General features: G+C 43.1%; 1 protein-coding gene across 3 annotated transcripts in view; it reads left to right on the forward strand.

Moving 5' to 3' along the window:
* The window catches only part of CDH13 (cadherin 13), a 1,164,779-nt gene that overhangs the window by 902,684 nt on the left and 238,007 nt on the right, over positions 1-24,088 (forward strand). The gene's annotated exons all lie outside the window — the stretch shown is intronic.

The following is a 24,088-nucleotide window of genomic DNA, read 5'->3' on the forward strand; positions in this document are numbered from 1 at the left end:
GTTATTGGATAAATGAACATTTGTCTTTCCAGAGACAGTGGGCTTCCTAGAAACCACATCCGGGCTCTTTGCTGCTGCATCCAGAGTGCCTAGCTCAGTGCTTGTACCTGGCAGGTTCTCCGTAAATATTTGCTGAATGAATAAATGGCCGCTTGTCTCCCCAAGTAGCCTATCAGCTCCACATTCACCGTGTCAGAATCTTCCTCTGCAATCTCTGCAGTGGCTTGCACCATGCCTGGTGCCTTGTAGGTGCTTTGCAAGCAATCATTGGCCATCTGCCCGAGGAGTCACGCTGGTCCGGACTTGAGCGATCCTCTCCCTCTCTCCCTTTGCACTGGAGCAGTTGTCCTATTAAGCCACGTGAATCCTGCCAGTGTGTGTTACGAGCCATGCATTGTGCCAACATCCCGACAGACGGAATTCAGCAGTGCCATGGGAGAGAGCCAGCGTCCTCCCCTGCATCTGAGCAGCGTGGCTTGTTAGTTCCAAGTCCTTCAGCCACCAGCTGTTTCTGACACAAACCCATGGTGACAGAGCTCTCTGTAGAAGAAGCTAACTGCAATTGTCAGTCTGCAGAGCATCAGGCATCGCTAAAAGGATTCCAATTATTGTTCTGTTCTGCCTGCTCCTATTACTGTCTACCTCAACATCAGCTCTTATTCAGGGAGAGGAGAGCGAGATGCTAACTCTCTCTCCACTCAATCTTATGCCAGAGGACCAGCAGATGCCAGCAGCTGGTGTCATGCTAGAGAGGGGCAAATGTAGGTAAACTTCCCCTCGATGTGACGGCCCGCTTTACATTGGTGTTTATTGTACTTAAATGTGCTCAGAAAATCTCAAGTCAGTGTGACTCACAACCTCACCACTGAGCTAAAGATAAATACTGAGATGCCCAGAGGTGAGTCATTTTTACAGGGCATCCCCCAAAGACAAGCTGGGAGGTGCCTCCCACACCCTTCACCTCCTCCTCTGTGGGCGGCAGGTCCCTGCCTGAAGCCGACAGACAGGAGGTTGGATCTGTGTAGGTAGAGTTGGCAGGTTTCTCAACACTCCTACTAGCTCATGGGTATTGAAGTAAGGACCCAGCACAAGGAGGTGGTAGAATGCCATGGCCCACGGCTTCCTTAGTTGTGGAAGTTGTGAGGATTTAAGTATAATTTACATTATCCTTTTTTTCTTTCTTTCTTTTTTTGAGTTGGAGTCTTGCTTTGTCACCCAGGCTGGAATACAGTGGCACAATCTCAGCTCACTGAAACCTCCACCTCCTGGGTTCAAGTGATTCTCTTGCCTAAGCCTCCTGAGTCACTGGGATTACAGGTGTGCACCACCATGCCTAGCTAATTTTTGCATTTTTAGTAGAGATGGGATTTTGCCATTTTGCCCAGGCTGACCCCAAGTGATCCACCCACCTTGGCCCCCCAAACTGCTGGGATTACAGGCATGAGCCACCAGGCCTGGCACGTTAATCTATTTTAAAAATCTAGTTGGACTTATTTTTAAACTTGTTTGTCAAGGCAAAATTCACATGACATAAAAATTAACCATTTTAAAGTGAACAATTCAGTGGCATTTAGTGCATGGAGTGTTGTATAAGGCACCACCTCTGTCTATATTCTCATCATCCCCAGATGAAAACCCCATACCTGTTAAGAAGTTGCTCCCCATCCTCCCTCCCCTATGCCCTTGGTAACCATTCATCTACTTTCTGTCTCTAAGGATTTACCTATTCTGGATGCTCCATATAAATGAAATATACAGAGAGGAGCCCATTAGGAAGGTGGTCTGGTCATGGTGGTTCAGAGGCAGAGCTGTGGATTCACACAGACTGAATTCAAATACCAGTTCCTTCATTTTTTAGCTTTGTGATCTTGGCTAGGTTCTTTGACCTCCTCACTTCCTTTTCCTGTCCTACAAAGGGAAAATGCTGGCAGTGTGTTTTCATGGGGCAGTTACAAGCATTAAATAACCTTCTTCAGGTAAAGTTCTTGCTATTGAATCTGACATCAAATAAGCAATCAAAGGTTGTAACTGCTACCTCCTCTTCCTGGGTAGCACCTATGTTAAATCAATGTATATGGCTTGACTCAGGTGATGCCTGTCTTTTGTGGCCTTTTGAGATTGGCTTCTGTCACTTAGCACAATGTTTGCAAGGTACATCATAGTGTTTACTGATCCATGTGGTAGCATAGGTCAGCACTTCTTTTCATGGCTGAATAATATTCCACTCTATGCATAGGCCACATTTTGTTTGCCCATCCTTTCATTGATGGACATTTGAGCTGCTTCTACTTCCTGGCTATTATAAGCAGTGCTGCTATGAGCAGGCATTTGCAAACAGTTATTCTTATTTAAATGTGAATTAGCAGTGCATATACACACCCAAAACTGGGTTGCCAAAGCCATGATTTTATTGATAATGATCAAGGATTTCTTCTTTGCACAAATTCTTTAGAGCATAAATGTCAATGACTAGGACAATCTTATAGGACAATCTGAAAAAAGCAACAGCCTAGGTGGAATGTGGATATGGTTGAAGTCATTAGTTTAATCATATCTGCAGAGTCTCTTTCACCATATAAGGTAACACTCACAGGTCCTGGGAATTTTTAGGATCGGGATGTTGTTGGGGTCCTTATTCAGTCTACCACATACACTGTGACCTGAAGGTTCATTAAGAGGTTACTGGGAGACCAGAGCATAAGGGGTGCTCCAGGCAGAGGGCACAGCATGTGCAGGGGCCCTGAGGCAGGAGGGAGCCTGGTATGTGCAAGAGAAAAGAGTTGCATGGCTGGAAAGAGACACAGGTTTTTATTGGCCAAATTAAGGACTTGGGTCAGTATCCCAAGGACAAAGAGATGCCACTAAAGAATCTCAAGAAAAGGAGTCATAATTTGGTTGGCATTTTAGTAGATGCTGTGGCCACATGGTAGATGGGCAAAGTAGAGGGAAACGATGGTGGACTCATAAGAAGTTAGGAAGCTGTTGTGATAGTTCTAGTGAGAGGTGGCCAAGGCAAAGGTCAGTGTGTGACAGTGAGGACCAGAGGAGGAGGCCAGAGTCACAGGCATCTGTGACTTACAGCTGACCAGCTCTGCTTTGCTACTTTATTCATTCATTCCATAAGTGCGTATTTTGCCCTCAACATGGGGAAGGTGTTATGCATGGTGCTGGGAATGAAATGCTGAGCCAACTGTGCAATCCTGGACAGGTTAATTAACATTGAGGCCTCATTTTCCCCATGAGGAAAATGGAGATACAATAATGTTCATTTTTTTGGAGTGTCATGAGGATTAAATGAGTGAATGGAAGGAAAGAGCTTAGGACAGTGCTTGACACAGAAGAAGAATTTGGAGCAGCAAGCAAGAGAAAGAAAAAGAAGGAAGAAAGGAAGGGTGGGAGGGAAAGAGAAACAAAGAAAAAAGAAAAAAAGAAAGGAAAGAAAAGAAAAGAAAGAAAAACCCACGAACACCCACAGAAACAACCACCCTGGCCTTGGCCCTCCTCTCTCTAGAGTACTCATTGAAAAATTCATCCAGGACAGTATTTGCATAAACACCCAGGAACAGCTATGGGTGGCATATGTCATTTGACATTATGAGGCATTGAGAAATCCTTTCCATAATATCTACTGAGTATATACTGTGAGCTAAAACTATGGTAGCTGCTATGGGGGAAAAAATGAATAAAAACCAACAATCATTGTCTTCATAGAGCTTACAATGTAATTGGGGGGACCAACGTTAGTCAAATAAGCATGCAAATGAAGATAGTACAAGTTAAGAGGGAGAAGACCATGTTGCAAGAGAGTCTTTGGTGGGCTGAGTTGACCTGACCAAGGTAGTCATGGAAGGTCTCCTTGTGAATGTGATCCTTGGAGTGAATCAAGAGGACGAGGTGGTGTTAACTGAGCGAGAAGGGGTAGAAAGAACATCATAGGGAGAGAGAAAAGGATGAGCAAAGGTCCTGTGGCCAGTGGGAATGCAGTGAGTGTGGGTGCAGATAAGGCTGGAGAGGCCACCAGGAGCTGAACACCCATGGAACCTTGTAGAACAGGCTGATGGGTTTGATCTTTATCCTAATGGAAATGGGAAATCCTTAAAGTATATTAAGTTATATGGAGATATATACAGAGATGCGTCTTTGGAAAGATGAATCTGGTTTGAGTGTTAAGGGGAGATAGAGAAGGAGAGAAGAAAAATGCCTACTAGGGTACTACCATATTGGGTCAAACAAGAGATGGCAATTAGGTGGTGGAGATGGGGAGAAGGCACCACTTCGAGGGCTGTTTAGGAGAGAAAATCAACAGCAGCACTCGTGATAAACTGAACAGAAGGGGTAATGGAAGGTCAGGTAGCCAGGATAACACCAGCATTCCTTGACTGGTGCGATCAAAATTGAAATGGGGATATTGCGGTAGAGGTAACTCATGCCACAGGTGTTTCATCTTATCAGTAAAACAGAAGCCTGGCTCATTTGCTGAAAAAGAGTGCATTGAGGACTAAGGCAGAATTTTAAGGACGTACAAACATTTTTGAATGGCAGCTGTGGGGATTCGAGCAACAAGAATGACATGCAGAAGTGATGACTTAATTGAAATCAAATTGAAATACATAGAAACCACAGATCTGGAGTAGGCATTTCATCTGATACGTCTCAAAGGCCCAGCAGGATGCTCTGTCTACAAAGAAGGTACAGAACAAGTATTTGCTGAGCAAGTAGATAAAACCAAAGAGTGATTTTGTGTGACTTTCCCAAGCCAACTGGGACAGTGAATTGGCTGATCTATGCAAGACAATTTGTCGTGCTGTATTTCTTTCCATGGCAATCTCTGTGTAGAAGTATAGGCTGCAACCTAAAGGTGAAATGCACTTAATTTGGCTTGAATAATTTACTTGGGTTCTTCCTTATCAATAAGACTTGACGGGGCCTATCATGGGGAGGGGGGAGGGGGGAGGAATTGCATTGGGAGTTATACCTGATGTAAATGACGAGTTAATGGGTGCTGACGAGTTGATGGGTGCAGCACACCAACATGGCACAAGTATACATATGTAACAAACCTGCACGTTATGCACATGTACCCTAGAACTTAGTATAATAATAATAAAAAAAAGAAAGAAAGAAAAAAAAGACTTGAATATATCATATAATTTGAATTTGAATTTGGTGGATATATGATTGTTTAATTCTTGGGGATTGGAAGATGAGGGAGATAGGAAGAAAAGGAAAAGGAACCATTTGCCCACACTCTGGTGGATCTAAAGAAGGTTTCATTACTGTAGGACTTCTTAGAACCTTCAGTACTCTAAGATAGAAGCTTCTTAGACATTATTAGTTCTACAGGAAAAAATATTAGTCACAAAGAATAGCTACATATAGTTATCACCTAATATAGTGGTATTCTGTGGAAAGAAATAAATCTGTATTAGATAGATTACCTTGAATTTGATAATATTAAATTTTAGCCCCTTGGAAGGAATTGTACTCTGGAATTATATCTTTGGAATATCTGATCAGGCCGTTACACCATTCTCCCCATGTTTTCTACCATATTTCTAAAAGAATATTATTTTATACCATAACTATACTCAAGATTGTGCCTATTTCTCTATTGCCTTCCTAGGAATTTAATTTTGTTATCTAAATGGGGGAAGTCTGTTTCCTTTCCCAGTTATGGCCCAAATAATAAATGTTGATGTTACCGTGCTATAAAAATATGTCCTCTATAAATTGCTTTGCTTGTCATTAAGATGTTTCCTAAACAAGTTGAATACGCACTATGTTTTTGCCAGACACTTGCAGCAATCTTAAATTACCTGCTGTGTCTATACATATTCAGAAGGCCATAATGGAAATGTGCCAAGTGGCTGAGGAGAAAATCATTTATAAAGATTAGGAGAGGGCTTGGGAAGCTCTGCCTCTTGTTGCTTGGACTGTGCACAAATACATTTATTTCTGGGTATGTTTAGGTTATTTCTTTTCAGATTTATTTTGGTTTGCACAGTTTCCCAAGCATTAGTCATCACTGTCCCCTGAAGCAGTTACACTATACTCATCTCCACAGATGATCAATCAGAATCTTGAGACTGAAATGACCAGTTAAGACAGACCAAGAATTTGTTGATCTGGTGGAGGGTGAAAAAATATGCAGTCTGAATTGAAATGACTTTTATGAGATTTCATGCAGGTGGTTGTTTCTAAATGTATACTTAAAATGTAGAGTGAAACTTGAGAGAACATTTGCAAGAAGGAATGTGATCCTAAAATTATAGGATATCCTTGTTGGGTGAGTTGAGGAAGTATAGTAGAGCCATAGAAGAGAAGTGTAGATTGGTGTCGACTTAGTAGCTCTTATGAACATTTTTATCAGAGATTTGGATGTAGGCACGGAAAGAAAGGCATAGCTCTTAGATTAGCGGATGAGACAAGTTTGGAAGGAATTCTTGTCCAGTTAGAATGCATAATCTGTCTTTAGAGACATATTAAACTGGAATAACCCATGTACAAGTTTTATCCAGCTTGGATACCTAGAAGTGGAATTCCTGGTTAAAGGTATATTAATATAAAATTTTATCAAAAAATTAGATAATGATTAATCATCCTTCATAAACATCATGCCAATCTACATTTCAACTACCAGGGCACACACTTGAACCCATGTAAACAGTGGTCTATTCTGAGGACTTTTCAGAACTTTTATTAAACCAAGATACATTGTAAATCTTTGAGGGAGTCATCTGGCATACAAAGTGTTTTTGAAACTTTGATTTTAAAGGAACTCCTACTACCATCTTGAGGATCTAGTATCCTTAGAACAGCAGTCCCCAACCTTTCTTGGCACCAGGCACCGGTTTTGTGGAAGACAATTTTTCTATGGTCAAGGTTGGGGGATGGTTTCAGGATGAATCTGTTCCATCTCAGATCATCAGGCATTAATCTGATTCTCATAAGGAGCATGCAACCTAGATCCCTTGTTGTGCAGTTCACAATAGCGTTCACACTTCTACGAGAATCTAATGCCATGGCTGATCTGACAGGAGGCGGAGCTCAGGTGGTAGTGCTTACTCACCTGCCACTCACCTCCTGCTGTGCGACCCACTTCCTGATGGGCCATGGATCGGCACTAGTCTGTAGCCAGGGGCTTGGAGACCCCTGCCTTAGAACACAGTTCAAGAAATGCTAGTCCACGTGAAAGCAAAAGGCTGAAAACATGCAGAAAGGAAAAGCTGAACCATTGAAAGAGGAAATATCTGACAGGAGAAGGCACAGAGATGAGCATGAGGGCCATCTGTCGAAGTGTTGTTAACAGTGATAATGATGGTTCTAGCTGATATTTTCAGAGCATTTTCTATGTGTCACTCATGTAGTCCTCACAAGAACTTCATGAAAGAGGTGCTGTAATTATTCCCATTTCACTGATGAAGCAACTGCAGCATAAGGAGGTGAAGTACCTTGCCCAAGGTCATGAGAACAGGTTAAACTTATTCACTCTGTGTGGCCCCAGAGGAGGAAGGGTTCTAGAAAAAAATATTTTAGCTTAATATTTGAAGAAGGGCTCCGCAGTCAGAAACTGGGCATCATCTATTAGGGTTATCTCCCCAAGGGAGAATTTGGGCATGACTTGGGTATCCTGCATATAATTCCCTGACATTCCATTGGTGGAACTCATTCTTTGACTTTAGATACAATTCTCTAGCTTCTGAATCTCTGCTAATTTAGGTGGTTTGTCCTGGACAAGACTGATTTTTTAAATTCTTTATGTTATTGTCAATTTTTTTTTTTTTTTTTTTTTTTTTTTTTTTTTTTTTTGCGGAGGGGATGGAGTCTCGCTCTGTCACCAGGCTGGAGTTCAGGGGCACCATCTAGGCTAACTGCAATCTCTGCCTCCCAGATTCAAGCCATTCTCTTGCCTCAGCCTCCCAAGTAGCTGGTATTGGAGGCCGAAAGATTGAGGGTCGTGATCAACTCAGTATACCACTGGAGGCTATATGTCTAAGCGACGAACTGGTACTCATAAATGCAGAATGTTGGCAGACCGACAAACTGCGTCTGCTGCCCCGAAGGAACACTAAGGGCAGTCACGCCTCAAGCACGGTGTTTCTTGCGATTAGGTACATCTGAAGCCTGTTAGTAATAATATAAACCTGTGATCCATTAAGCAGCTGACCAGTCATTACCTCCTCATCCTTGCTCCTTCTACCCAATAAATACAAAGGATTATAGAAGCTCAGGGGCTGCCTTTGCTCGCTAGAAGCAGCGAGCTCTCTTCTTCTTCCCAGGTCCCTTCCTTTGAAATAGTTTCTTTTGTTTTAAGTTTTCATTTCTACGTTTGCCCCCCTTTGTTCAGTCTCACAATGACTGTCTCAAGTAGTAACAGTAGCAACTGTTGTAATGACGGTCAAGTAGTAACAGTAGTAACTGTCGTAGTGATGGTCTCAAGTAGTAATTGTGGCAGTCAGCCACCGCTGGGATTACAGGCGTGCACCACCACACCCAGCTAATTTTTGTATTTTTAGCAGAGATGGGTTTTCACCATGTTGGCCAGGATGGTCTTGATCTCCCGACAGGTGATCCACCTGCCTCAGCCTCCCAAAGTGCTGGGATTACAGGCATGAGCCACTGCACCTGGCCTATTGTCAATAAAATATTTTTATATCCATGATGCCAATTTGTTTGGTAAATGTGACTACAGAGCCCAAGGTGAAAAGTTGTAGAAATTATCTTGGGATCATCTTGACATCTTCTGGTTGGAGTCTTCGTGTTCACTCCTGCTCCATCCCCAGGTCATATGACAATCTTATCTCAGACTCTCAGCCCAACTGTTAACTCCAGCCTCTGGCCTACACTAGTGCCCAGTGGTGAGCAAAGATGTTGGGAAGAAATCTGGATGCATCTAACCCCGCTGCATGTTGAGTATTAGGAAGCTGCTCGACACTCTTCCTTAGAAAGGTTTTAACATGTCATACTATTGAGGCATTGAAAATCTAAATGAATTCTCCTAATTGTTCTTATAAGGAAAATGATAACCAAAGAAGCTATGGAAATTTTATTACTTTATTATCCTTTACCAAATGTTCATTGCATGTCTTCAGTCCCTCACATTCCCACAAGTTCCTCTCTTCTTTGCCTGACCAACCTTATACATCCTTTGGGGCATGTGGCAGAGATTGTGTGTTCACTAAACTCTTTTTTTCCACCTCTTGGCCATAGTTAGACTTCATTTTCCAATGTTCCCTGCAGCTAGTCAGGGCCACGTAACAGACAACGGAATTTGGCAGAAGTCATCAAACCACTCCTTCGTCTCCTCACCTTCTTTCCCTATCCACCAGCTGAACCGAGGACTCCAAAGGTCTGGAGAAAGGCACAGCCCAAGATGGAAGGTCCTGAATCCCTGACTCCCCCATGACGTTGAGCAAAGTGGAAGAAATGGATGGATAGTTGGTTGTTAAGCTCTTGAGAAGTAGTGGTTTATTTGTTGCAGCAGTTAATGTTGGTCTGCCTAATGTAAGACTCTGCTCTACCATATCAGGTTTCTTCATGGGTAAAGTAAGGTCTTCTCCTGTGAGAATGCATAGAGCCCTAGACAGAGCTTGCATCATAGCTTTAGAATGCAAGCCCCATGAGACAGAGCCTGTGTCTTTCTTATCCATCATTGTACCCATTCCCTAGCAAGTGTCTGACATTTGGAAGACAGTCAGTAAATACTAGCTATTATTGCTATTAGTATTAATGTGTTAGTGTTATCTGACCCTTGCTCCTTACAGTGTAGGCCATGGGCCACCATGGCGTCACCCCAGAGCTTGCTAGAAATGCAGAGCCCCCAGCCTCATGCTAGCCTTCTTGAATTAGAATCTGCATTTTTAACAAGACTCTCAGGTGAGGCCATTCCTGCAGAGGTGCACATACTAATATCTGAAATACCTCGCTCTAGACCAGAGGTTCTCAGCCTTGGTTGCATCTTAGAATCACCCTATCAGAATTCCTATCAGAATCTGGTTTTGTTTTTAAGACTTTCCAGATGAATCTAATGTGCAGCCAGGATTGCAAACCACTGTTCTATCTCACTAGTTCTCAAACACCAGCCTGCGTCAGAATCCCCCGGGTATTGGGTGTGGGTTACAACACAGACTGCTGGGTCACCTCACCACAGTGCCTGATTCAGTACGTCTGTCATAGGGACCAATAACGTGCACTTTGCCCAAGTTCCCAGGTGCCTTCGTTTGCAAGGGCTGTCATAACAAAGCACCATAAACTAACTGGCTTACAACAGCAGAAATGTATTCTCCCACAGTTCTGGAAGCCGGAACTCTGAAATCAAGGTGTTGGCAAAGCCATGCTCTGGCAGCTAGTCCAGGGGAGAAAGCTTCCTTGCCTCTTCCAGCTTCTGATGTTTGCCAGCAACCCTTGGAGCTCTTTGGCTTGCAGAAGCATCCACCACTCCAGTCCTCTGTCTTTATATGGCTGTCTCCCTGGGTGTCTTCACATTGTTTTCCTTGTCTGAATGTCTGTCTCTGTGTCCTAATTTCTCCTTTTTATAAGAACACCAATCATATTGGCTTAGGGCCCATGCTCATGACCTCATTTTATCTTGTTTACCTCTACAAAGACGTCACTTTCAAATAAAGTCACATTCTGAGGTATTAAGGGCTAAGACAATCATCATAAGCTTTTTGAGGGGATATAATTTGACTTACAACACCAAGTGATGCTGATGCTACTGGTCTAGGAACCCCTCCTTGAGAATGGCTGCCTCGTTGTAAGCTGCAAAATGCAAAGACAGCTTTTATTTCTTTCCGTACATTCTACCCACAGTCTAGTTTGGCGCTTGGCACATCATATGTTTTAAGTAACTATAGGTTGAATTAATTAATATTCCTTCCACACAGCAATTTGGCCTGCATAAAAGACTTCAGTATTTTCCTGATGTTGCCAGAGACTTAATGTGTGACATTTCATATAGCAAACGCTCAATAAATGTTGGGTGACTGAACATAGCTGTCACTGCTCATTACATATTTAAAAAATAACCTTACTGGGCCTTCATGCTTTTATTCCACCTTATGGAGCCCGGTGACAGAATGCTGATTAAATGACACGGCTCCTTTAATGGGAAATTAACAATCTACAAAATGTTGTGGATTCGGTAGCAGGCGTTTGAGGTGCTAACTGACTATGATGATTTGTTGCTTGCCTTGCCTTGATTCCCCAGTGAGAATTCATCTCTATTTAGCAGGTGTTGTGAACTATTCCAGTAAAGGAGATCTCTTTCTTTGAATCCCAGCAACCTCTAGCTTGGTCTTTAGCTTCATAAATCACTGTTAATTTTCACCTAAGTCAGTGGTTCTCAACTGGGGGTGATTGTGCTCCTCAGGGAACAGATATTAGAGACATGTTTTGGTTGTCTGTAATGAGAACAGGGGGCATTCCCTTTCCCCAGCTGGGAACAGGGGGTATGCTGCTGGCATCTAATGGGCAGTGGCCAGGGGTGCTGCTGAACATCCTACAGTGCATAACACAGTTCCCAGCACCATAGAGAATCTCCGGCCCCACATGTCAGTAGTGCTAGTGTAGAGAAACCCTGACCTAAGCAAAGGCAAAATGGACATGAAGTTGCCTCAATGGGCAAGACCATGATTTCTGAACCACCCCATCAATGACACTTGATGTGACCCGTAGCAGGAGTGCCAGGGAGAACACAGCTTTGTCGTTCCATGTCCAGTTGCTTGGATCAGAGGGAAATGGGACCTTTCAGTCACCACTGCAATATGACAAAGTGAGCTGCACCCAATGGCTACTAGGTGGGGCGTGCTTCGAGCACACCCTCTTGCTGAATGTGAGATGATGCTCCCACTCGCAATGTCTCTGAGATGAGAACTATTACTGTCCCCACGTTGCAGAAGAGGAGTCTCCAGCACTGAGAGTGGGTAGTTCACCCAATGTCATATAGGGTGGACTGTTAAAGTCCTACATAAAACCCAGTCTATAGAACTCTTGAGTCTGTGACTTTAATCCCTGTATAGTCTGGGTTTACACTTCCATTCAGATCCCTGCTCCACCATTTCCTGTAGATGCTCCTCATCTTACGACGGTTTATGACCTGATAAACCCATAGTAAGTTGAAAATTATCGTTAAGTCAAAAACATATTTAATATACATAACCTGCTAAACACCGTAGCTTAGCCTACCCTACCTAAAACATACTCAGAACACTTCCAGTACAATATTCAATAGATTACATGAGATGTTTAACACTTCATTATAAAATAGGTATTATGTTACATGATTCATCCCAGCATCACAAGAGGATATGGCATCACATGTTGCTAACCCAGAAAAACACTAGAATTCAAAATTCGAAGTATGGTTTCTATTGAATGCATATCACTTTCACACTATTATGAAGTCAAAAAATTATGAGTGAAATCATTGTAAGTCAGGGACTCTCTCTAGCTGCATGGTGTTGGGTAAGGGATTTAACCCTCGGTGTCTTTGTTTCCTCATCTGCAAAATGAGGATTTATAACAGTTCAAAGGGTTTCTACTAGGATTAAAAGATACAAAATACATTTAACAATGTCTGGCCACAGTAGGAGCTCCGTAAATGCTAGTCCTTCTCCCCCTTAGCAGTCATTACATTCACAGGTATTAAGAAAAAGAAATGTGTAAGTATGATATGTAATTCTCTTAGTTAATGAGACTTTCCTTAAACTAACTAGAAGATTCCATTTACTGGGAACATACTTAATGATGAAGCTTTTATTCTGTTCATCTCCTTTAGAGAGTACTTAAAAATAACTCACAAGCCCACTGTTAGAGCTCGTGTTCTTTACCCAACCAGGATTTAATTAGTCCTTCAGCTCCTTAGCCCTTCTTAGAAGTTGTTCAATGTTAAATCCCACATGACCCTTGGATGGGAAGATGTAGAAACCCTCCAAGCACCATCTGACATACCCAGTGACTAGGAGGACTTCACAGTAAGAGTTAAGGAGTTTTAAAGATTGCTGATGTTAATGAAGAAGGAAAAAATTTGTGGATGTGCTAAATTAGATATTTACAAATTATGTTCCTCTCTCCAGGGGAAGATTCATTAATTTTCACCATAACCAGTTTCATTCTATTGGGACACTAGAGGAGGATTTGCAGATTGCAGATCCAGCTGCATCTTTCTCATGCTTAAAGAAGTCTCATTGTCTTCAATGTCCAGAGAGGGGAAAGTCCACTGCCTGGACAAGGCTTTCATGGCTGTTCACAACCTGCCCCAGCCTCCAGTCCATTACCCTTGCCTATTTTGTTACAGTGATGGAAGCAAAGTCCTTCTAATGAAAAGGGCTGCAGGTTAATTTTAATCCATTAGCTGTCTACCAGACCTCCTCTGCCATCCTTTAGACTCTACATATAGTTCCTCTCCCTGCTCTGTCTTCTTGTGTGTTAATATTTATATCAAGCAAGCCCTCCTCATCTGCCCACCCTTTATCTGCCAGGCTAACTCCAACTCCTACTTCAAGACCATGTTCAAATATTGCCTCCTGTCTGCAGCTTTCCTCAACTTCCCCAGGGAGAATTCATGGCTCCCTTTCTTTGAGCATATTCATTCATTCATTCATTCATTCAATGACAACTACCTACCAGGAGCTGTTCTAAGCATTGGGGTGTGGAGGTGAACAGGAAAGCATAGAGTCTATGTTCTAGCTGGGGAACAAATATGAAATAAAACATAAGCTAATACTTAAGAAGTTCAGAAGTGATAAGTGCTCTAAGGAAAATATGGAGTGATGAGAAAGAGTGAAATTGGCAGAGTGAAGAGTGATATTTGATGAGGCAATCAGAAAGAGCCATTGTGAGGTGAGGTTTGGGCTAAAACCTGAATAATGAGAGGGAGGCATCCATCCTCCAAGTATAGAGCCTGGGACGTCTTGGCAGATACCTCACCAACTCTTCCCTTCTCAGAGGCTCTGAACTCCTGGAGGGTGGCCCTCTTGGCATCCCCAGACTCTTGGCATCCCCAGTACCTTGTCTGGAATTCGTGCATAGCAGCGGGTAGCCACAAGTGATGGCTCAAGTGACTTCGTTTAATTTAACTTAAAACTTTATTTTCAGTTGTACCTGTTATGCATTTGTTAGCCATGCTACTGGGTTTTTTTTAATCAAAGAAGAAAATAGCTATTTTTTTTCTTTCCTTTGGGTTCAAGACGTTCTGGAAACAAAGTTTGAAAATTACATTTAGGAAATGCAATTTAAGTGCCAGATAACATCTTGGGATTGGTGCCATGACTGATGAGGTCTGGTGTAACTAACGTCTTATGCCATGTCTCTGATCTTTACTCAAATTCAACTCCTACTCTGGGAAACCCAGTGATGTGGAGAGAGGGTTGTGTTTAGCTTCTCTCTCCCTGACCTCAGAGAAAACACCAGCCATCTGCATATCAGCAGCGCCCTTTCATAGTACTTATTACACTATTGTTATTCGGTTAATGTCAGTTGGTGCCACTAGACAGAGGGCGCTGCAGCCCCATGGCCATGCCTGTCTTTCTGAAAGATTCAAGTGCCAATCTGTTTGCATCTGGCACACAGTAGGTACTCTGAAAAGACTTGCAAAATGAAGAAATGAATGAATGAAGGCACAGCAAACACAGGGAGTGAAAGGGACACCTCTGGTCCTGAACAGCCTGGCTTCAACTTCAAGGACCACAGTTGGCTTGAATTTTAATCCATCAAGTCATCTCCATGTGTTCAATTTCTTCCATAAAGGTGAACGCATCAAGCACTGTGCAAGCTGCCAGGAGAATGAAGGAGTTTGATAACCATCTAGTGGGGGAGGCAAACTTTAATCGAATGATGGCACAAATAAGTGTGGAATTATAGAGTATGGTAAAAGCTAAGAAGGAAAGGCAATGGGGCTTCAAGAGTACATAGCAGTGAGCCTGGACCCAGGAGGATGTGGGAAGTCCAGGACCCTGGATAAGTGACTGTTGTTGTTTTAATCTATTTTTTAACTTTCATTTCAGATTCAGGGATACTTGTGCAAATTTGTTATGTTGGTAAACTCATGCCACAGGGGTCTGGTGTACAGATTATTTTGTCACCTGGGTACTAAGTATCCAATAGTTGTTTTTTCCTGATCTTCTCTCTCCTTCCACCATCTACCCTCAAGTAGGCCCCAGTGTGTGGTGTTCCCCTTTGTGTGTCCATGCATTCTCATCATTTAGCTCCCACTTATAAGTGAGAACATGCAGTATTTGGTTTTCTGTTCCTGGGTTAGTTTGCTAAGGATAATGGCCTCCAGCTCCATCCATGTTCCTGCAAAGGACAAGATCTCATTCTGCATAGTATTCCATGGTATATATGTACCACATTTTCTTTATCCAGTCTACAGTTGATGGGCATTTCAGTTGCTTCCATGTCTTTGCTATAGTGAATAGTGCTGCAATGACCATATGAGTGCATGTGTCTTCATGGTAGAATGAAGTCACTGTTGAGCCTTGACCTCCAAGGCTGAAGTAGATGAAGGAGTGAGGAGGGTGTTGTAGTGGGAAGCTGTGGCCTGCAGAAGCTATCCTGGGGCATCAGGAGCTGCTGGGGAAGGGAAATGGTATAAGACAGCAGACCAGGCAGACCAAGGCTGAGTTCTGTAAGCTCTGCTAGGAATCTTCCTTGGTATCTGCAGAGCACACGAAAGCTTTTGAGAGATTTTGGTGGTGAGATGGTATGTGAAGAGCTGAGTCTGGAATTATCACCTGGGCTGTTCACTGTAGGATAGATTGGAGCAGGAAGGAGGGGGATGGGAAGTTGCCAAGAGCAGGTGTCCAGGTGGGAGAGAATGATCACTTAAACCCAGTGGGGGTGCCAGGGTGGAGAGAAGTAGACAGATTCAGGCGATATTTAGGAGGCACACTCAACGGGCCTTGGGGATGGCTTATTTAGCTCAATGGCCCTAAACCAGGGACAGTTGTGTCTTCCAAGGAACACCTGGAAATATCCAGGTATTTTTTGGTGGTTGCAACTGGCTGGGAAATTGGTGGGAAGGGGATGCTGCTAGCATTTCATAGGTAAAAACTGGGGATGTGGCTAAATATCCTACAATGCACGGGGCAGCCCCTCCCCCAACAGCAAAGCTTTATCTGGCCCCAATGTCAATAGTGCAGTGATTGAGAAACCTGGCTTCAGCTGTAGAAAGATCAGAGATGCAGTGTCAGAGGTGACTTTTGGGTCTTGTCTTGCTAACAAGGTGAAAGGTCATGCCATTCTCTGAGATCTTGGGACCCTGGATAGCCAGTTCTTTTACAAGGGGAATGTGGTGTCGGTGGAGACCACAAGATGGGTTTCTGAGGCATTTGGAGACGTCCAAGTGAGGAGATGGTTTTTCTTCCTAAATTTTCACTATCCCCGAGAAGGCAGCCTTCTTTTCTCTGTTAATGAAGTTTCCAGTCACCTTAACCTGGATTCTCACCTCCAACCCCCTACCTTCCAATATTCCACCCCTCTTTTTTCTGCCCTTGAAGAGAAACCTATGGTCCTTGCATTAGAAGGGTTTTCCTGCCATCACTGTAGCAAAATAGACAAGGGTAAAAGAAAGCCTTCAATAGAATTTCATTTGAATATTTTATTTGCCCCCTTGTGTGTCATTTTCTCCTTAAGAAAACTGAGGAAGAAGTGTGATTTATTCCCCTCATCTGCATAATTTCCTTCCCTGTGTGGCTGTGTGCTTGTCAGCACTCTGACGGATCAAGAGCGCTCTGAAAGCTCAGAGGAGCAGGAAGAGACCCAGGTGACCTGGTGAGAGCCGCGCTGAACCTTGGTTCACTTGTTGTTAACGGAGCTCGGTCCTTGGAGGGCCTTTGCGGGGAAGGACGCCGACAAGCTGTGATGGAGTCCTTGGGTCTCACCTAGGAGAGCCCACAGGAGCACCTGTGAGTTGGTTCCCAGAAAACATCCCACTCTCCAAGTCACCTCTCTCTGCTTTACCCCACCTCTCTTTCTTCCTTTGTGCAAAGCACCTACTTGAAAGTAAAATATCAGTTAGAAAGGAAAGAAGTTTCAGAAGAAAGTACCACATCAGCATTTTGATCAAATTAAGTGTGTGCAAGCTGAGCAGCCTGTATCAAGGGGAACGTGGTAGAGGGATGTGGGCCCCAGGCTGCCTGCTGCCAGTTGTAGGCTGCCGTATGCTTCACCTGCTTGTGCCCTCGAGGGTCCCCTTCTGGGGTCCCCAGTCTGGCTTATGATCATATTCTGGCACAGAGCACCCCCTACCCCCACTCCTGTAGCACTGGGACCATAGCTTTATTTCTTGCATCATTTTTCTCTACACTCAAACACAACAACAACAACAACAAAAAAAAAAAAACGCTCAGCATGAGAAATCAAGTTAATGAAAATGCTACCACATTGAATTTCCAATAAGAGAAAGGCAAAGCAAAACTTGTCAACTAAAGAAAGAGGCGTTCACTGTAATCCTTTCCAGGAGAGGTGGAAGCAGGAGTGATACAAAAGCTCATTACTGTAATCAAGGCATTTGTAACTGTTGGTGGCAGGAGGTGAAAGAGAGAGACCCAGAGAGGGGAAGATTCGTTTGGAGGTTTTAACTGTATGCGTGCCAGTCTTTCCTGCTCGTCTTGCTGACACAATCTGGATTGTTCATACAGAAAGGAGACAGGGTTTGCCACATTTAGCTGACCAAGCCAAAAACACTAATTAGCACCAGTTGCTCAAAGTCGAAGATGCTCTTGCCTTCTGGTGCAGGGGTGACAACTTGTTCTGACTCTTCAAGATTCACAACTTTAGACCACAGGATGCGCTTTGCCAGGGGAAATGCATTCTCCAACGTGGCTGTGTGCGTTGGTGCTCAAACATTCGTGAAGCCCCAAGTACTTGACAGGGACAAACAAAATACCTGTGGAATCTCTCGGTCAGCTGTCCAGCAGGAGTTTGAAGCCATGGTGAACTCAAAACATTCTCCCAAAGAAGCCATTTTCAGCCAGGGGGCGCTAACGGAAGTTGTCAGTACGTCTGGCGAAGCTTTCCGGCATCTGCTGTGATGTCTTAATCCTCCTGTGAGGAGTGACAGAGGTAACGTGTGGCATGGAGCCATCAGTGACATTTGGTGATTGAACGTTGCTGGCGGCAGTGTCTTAATGATAGAGACAATTGATTGATAGGAGGTCAACTGCCAAGCAGTTAATCCGATGGCAAATTCTGCTCATAATGGAAGCGTTGGCTCATGCATGCAAACCAGCGTGGTGGGGGATTCCTGCTGATGCAGCTGTGGACACATGAAGATGGGGAAAGATACTGATGCCTCTGATGAATACCTAGAAAAGCTTTCCTTGTGAAACCTCATGGAAAGTTCCATGAGGGCAGAGATCACGTCTATTTTGTTCACTGTTGTATCCTTTGTTGCTGACACATAGCGGCCATTCAATAAACGTCTGTTAAATCGATGAAGCAGTGAATGAGTTGGAAGCTGCCTTCCTTAGCCTGTTTCACTTCCAGGATTGTCCTTTTTCACTGATGGTAAGCCTAACCTCTCAAGCTAGAAATCTAAGTTGACTTACGTTCCTCTCTCTCCCTTCCCCACCAAGCTCTGCATATTCCATCCCAGGAATAAATCTCTAACATTTCTCCCTTGTCTTCTTTCTCTGAAGCCAATCTGTGTCTCCCAAGTAGCCTTCTGATGAGTAAGCCTACCCCCATCTGTGTTCCATGGCCCTCTTAAGTCATTTATTTATCTATCTATCTATCTATCTTTGAGATAGCGTCTCACTCCATCATCCAGGCTGGAATGCAGTGGCATGATCTCAGCTCCCTGCAACCTCCGCCTCCTGGGTTCAAACAATTCTCATGTCTCAGCCTCCCAAGTAGCTGGGATTACAGGTGTACACCACCACACCTGGCTAATTTTTGTGTTTTTAGTAGAGACGGAGTTTCACCATGTTGACCAGGCTGATCTTAAACTCCTGACCTCAAGTCATCCACCTGCCTCGGCCTCCCATAGTGCTGGGATTACAAGCATGAGCCACTGCACCTGGCTTAATTATTTTAACATATAAATCTCATCATGTTACAACCCTGCTTTACATAATCAAAGTCAACAAGTGTTATTTGGCCATAGATATCTTTTAGGCCATGACAACCCACCTCCTAGCCTTGGGTTCACTTCATGTCAGTGCACGCATTAGTGCTTCACTGTGTGTCATGTCTTACCTTTCAAACACCCACCCTGCATCTTCATGTTTCCTAGTCTTTGCTCATGTATCCACTCAGGCTGGACGTCCAAGCTTCTCTTTTTTTCCTAGCAAAACACTGTCTTTGTTTAAGATGTGTCATCTGGGGACCCTTTTCTGATTCTTGTCCTCCCTTGGAGAAAAAAATGCCTCTCCCTTTCCTTTCTTCCATTTTTCATCACTTTGTACTTGAATTGTCAGTTTGTCTACCCATCTCACCTACTGGCCTATGAAGGTGTCAAGTCAGAGGCCATAACATCTTTTTCACTGTTCCTTCCAGCAACTAATATGGTTCCTTGCACATAATTACTTAATGTTAGTTGAAAGAAAAAATGGATGGATGAATGGATAGATGGATGGATGCGTAGATAAGTGGATAGGTGGATGGATGGGTTGGTTAGTGGGTTAATAAGAAATAGATTAGATGCATGACAAAATGAATGGAAGAAGTAATTGGATGGATAATAAATTGATTCATTCCAGGGGAATACTAAGAAAATAATTTAGCAACTCTGCCACCTCCCACCTTGGGATAAATGATATGTCCCTGTCCAGGGAAGACTGAGTGCCCTTTGTCCTTTAGACAGTGAATTCTGGGGTTCCAGGTACATGAGCATCAGGGTGTGATCTAGAAAGGGGCCTATGGACCTAGTTGGGCATATTCTCTTGGTCCTGGGGACTCTTTGTGCCATGGAGAAGAGCATAGTTTGAGGGAGGCCAAAGTGGGAGGCCAGAACCCAGTTGCTTATGTCTAAAGCCATTATCCTACCAGGAAATAACTAAGACATATGCACAAGGAAATGCCAATCTGGCAACTCCTGTAACTGAGTGTTCCAGTGGAGGGTGCACCAATTGCTGGTGCTCACATGATAAATTCTTTCTCAAGACATCACCCTGGCATGGCCCTCCATTTCCTAGTCAGGCATTAACTAATAGGGGAGATGCAAAATGTTGATACTGCAGAATATAGAGACAGAAGAGATTCACACTGAAAGTGCAAATTACTTTTTTTGCAGTGAGTAGAAAGTCACATTACTCTAAGAAGCTGCCTAATTATCTGTAATTATGCCCAAAATAGTCAAGCTAGTTTGCTAGCCAGTTGAGGAATTGCATCTTAAATGAATTTGTCACTAAAGAAAGAATGTTGAAACCTGGCAAAGAGATTACTGTATTTCAGGGGAAAGATGAAAACATACCATGCCTGTGTTCACTCTTTAAAAGACTATGGTTATTGGCCCGGCACAGTGGCTCATGCCTGTAATCCAGCACTTTGGGAGGTGGAGGCAGGCAGATCACAAGGTCAGGAGTTCGAGACCAGCCTGACCAATATGTTGAAACCCCATCTCTACTAAAATGACAAAAATTAGCCAGGAGTGGTGGCACGTGCCTGTAATTCTAGCTACTCAGGAGGCTGAGGCAGGAGAATCACTTGAACCCGGGAGGTGGAGGTTGCAGTGAGCCAAGATCACATCACTGCACCCCAGCCTGGGTGACAAAGTGAGACTCCGTCTCAAAAAAAAAAAAAAAAAAAAAAAAAGACTGTGGTTATTGTAAACATTTTTGCTTAGGAAGCATTTATTACAGCTATTCAATGTAGCATTTTATGGTATTCGGTGGAAACTCTAATGTAAGTTCAGAGCAGTCCTAACATTCCAAGAGTTAAAATTATCCATGATTGGGATGTAATATCTAAATTGAAATAAAAAGACTTTTTATAGGAAGATAAAGGAATCTAGTTTCATTGTAGGCAACACAGGAAATACAAAAGTTATAAAATTCACATCTGTAATCCCACCATCCAGAGAAAACTATTAGTAACTAATGAGTGTTTCTTGCTAGCTCTTTTCTATGCATGTTTTTCTTTTTGTTTCTTTCTTTTCTCTTTTTTTTTTTTTTTTTTTTTTGAGCTGGAATCTCGCTCTTTGCCCAGGTTGGAGTGCAGTGGCCCAGTCTTGGCTCACTGCAAGCTCTGCCCCCCAGGGTCACGCCATTATCCAGCCTCAGCCTCCCAAGTACCTGGGACCACAGGCGCCCGCCAGCATGCCTGGCTATTTTTTTGTATTTTTAGTAGAGATGGAGTTTCACCATGTTAGCCAGGATGGTCTTGATCTCCTGACCTCATGATCCGCCCTCCTTGGCCTCCCAAGCGTATGTTTTTCCTATAATGCTGGAATTTTAATATATACAACGTTGTTTAGTTATATTCTTTCATGTAACTTTCATGAGCATTTTTACCTGCCCTGTAGACATCAAAGTGATGGGATTTTTTGTTGTCGTTTTAGTTTTATTTTTCAGATGGAGTATTGCTCTGTCACCCAGGCTGGAGTTCAGAGGCAATCTCGACTCGCTGCAACCTCTGTCTCTTGGGTTCAAGCCATTTTCCTGCCTCAGTCTCCTGAGTAGCTGGGATTACAGGCACCCACCACCGCACTAGGCTAATTTTTGCATTTTTAGTAGAGACGGATTTCACCATGTTGGCCAGGCTGGTCTTGAACTCTTGGCCTCAGGTGATCCGCCTGCCTTGGCCTCCCAAAGTGCTGGGATTACAGGCGTGAGCCACCGAACCCAGCCCAAAGTCATGGTTTTTAAATGCCAATATAATATTCACCATTTTTACAAACTATTGTTTACTTAACCACTGATTTATTATAGATAATTTTGTTTCTCTTATAGGTATTATAAACAGTTCTGCAGTGAACATTCTTGTGCAGGTATATTTGTCTGTGTTTCTGCCTATTTTCTTAATAATGCCTATAAATGGAATTACTAAGTCAAAAGGTGTGATCATTTTAGGAGATTATACATTAGACCTCAATGCAGTAATGCCATTTCTGTCTGTAAATCTTGCTTTCTAGATCTTTCCAAACTAGGGAATAGAAATAGAAGGTAAAATCCTATTTGGCAGGAAAGAAAAGAAGCAGTGAACACTTATTTAAAAAAAAATAGATAATGGAGGAGAGCCAAAATCTGAACTCCAGCCCGAAAATCACAGGGTCCCTGGAGACAGGAGGATGTTCTGGCAGGCAACAGAAAGCCAAACCGAAATGAGATTGAAGAAGAGATAGGAAAACAAAATATTTAAAGGGAGGCGTAGAAAGGAGCATATAATGGTGATGGAGGCAACGATAAGTTGCCAATGGAAAGTAGAGAAGAAAAATATCAGCATGGCTGTGAAGGAAGGAAACACTAACTTCTGCAAAAGCTGTCAGAATCAAAATGAAGCCACTTATGTTAAAACATTTTTTTAAAAAATTAACAATCAATTTAAAGTCCTGAAAAATGAGCTGAGGAGGGTTATGAAGAGGGGAGTCTCACACTTGGATGCCTGATAACAAAAACTGTCACAAAAGACTCTGCGAAAACCACAACCTTGCACAAAGACCATCACAACCTTACACACACACACAGAGACACAAATACTTCTGCAAGGATATCTGCCCAGCGACTGCCTGTCCAAGCGCAGACTGATGTCACCCTTATTATTGATCTTCGTAGCCAAGAATAACTATTTCAAAGCAATTATGTAATCTTCCTCATTTTTTCCTTCAAAAACTTTTGTCTTTCTTTACCTCCCTGCACACACACACAAAGTTATTGCAGCACACTTATTCCCATTGCATTGCCCTATGCCCGAATCTTTCTTTTTGTAGAGAACCTCTCCCTCTTTGTTATTTAGGTTGATGCTTCCTGAGGCCACCCCTGTGCCAGACAGACAGAACCCTGCAGGGCCAGGGGTGGAGGGTAGGAGCCATTGAGTGAAAAAACAAGTCAAGATCTACCAGCTTGCAGCCCCTCACTGACCACCTTGTATACAGAGAGAGAGAGCTACTCTGGTACTTCATCAACCAGACAGTTGAGCAGCTTGGAAGAGGGGAGATATTTCCATGTAGCAGAGTGACAAGTTGGTATACAATGTTCATGGAGACCATGGTTTGTACAGTGGTAAACTCAAGCACAGAAACAGACATGGGAGTATCTTAGAACCTTGCTGCTCAAAGTACAGTCCACGGACCAGCAACACTGAAAACACCTGGAAGTTTTTGAGACTTTCAGAAACTCAGACTCTGCCTGTGGAGTCACAGTTTGAAGTTTAACTGATTCCCCAGGTGATTCATATTCACATTAAAATTTGAGAAGTGCTGTCTGAAAAGACATCTTTTTATGTGAATTTCAGACTTTGCCGGTGCTTGGATTTCCAGTGTTCACTGGAAAAGCCAAAAGATTTATGTGAGCACTTAGTTGACTGAATTACAAGTGATTTTATAAGAGGGATTTCCAGATGTAAAGTTAAAACATGATGTATGATACTTAGCATAAGTGGAGAAAACCAGTCGATAAGCCCAAGGCTACATGGAACCATTCTGACTTTTTGAGAAGTGCAATCTGTTTGGGGGATAGTTTGGAAAGTCCATCAGAAGAGGTGTCATTAAATCCGATTTTAAGCAGAATATGGCAGTTTGGCTAATGTTGGACAGCCTCTCTGCCCCCAACTCCAGAAAGCAAAATATTTTGCAGTTGAGAATTGTAAACTCCTTAGACAGTTACAAGCACTGTACATGAAAAATCCATCAAGAGTGTTCCGTTCTGTTTCTATCAACTTCTTACGTTTTTTCAATGGCAAATGGTTTTGGAATCATGGGCTTATTAGAGATAGACAAAGCTATGGCCCGGGGGAAGCAACACTGGTACCCAGAGGATTTAACTGTTTCCCTACCTTTCCCAGTGACTCAAACTATGCAACAGTATTAATTTTAAATGACTTTACAAAAAGACTTAATGAGATAAATCACGCAGGCACAGTAAAATAGTTAGTCTTTCCTGTTGTGTCTGCCTGCAGCAGCGTTCAAACTCAAACATTAAGAGGGGCT

This window comes from Macaca fascicularis, chromosome 20 (genome assembly GCF_037993035.2).
Source record: "Macaca fascicularis isolate 582-1 chromosome 20, T2T-MFA8v1.1".
Lineage (NCBI taxonomy): Eukaryota > Metazoa > Chordata > Mammalia > Primates > Cercopithecidae > Macaca > Macaca fascicularis.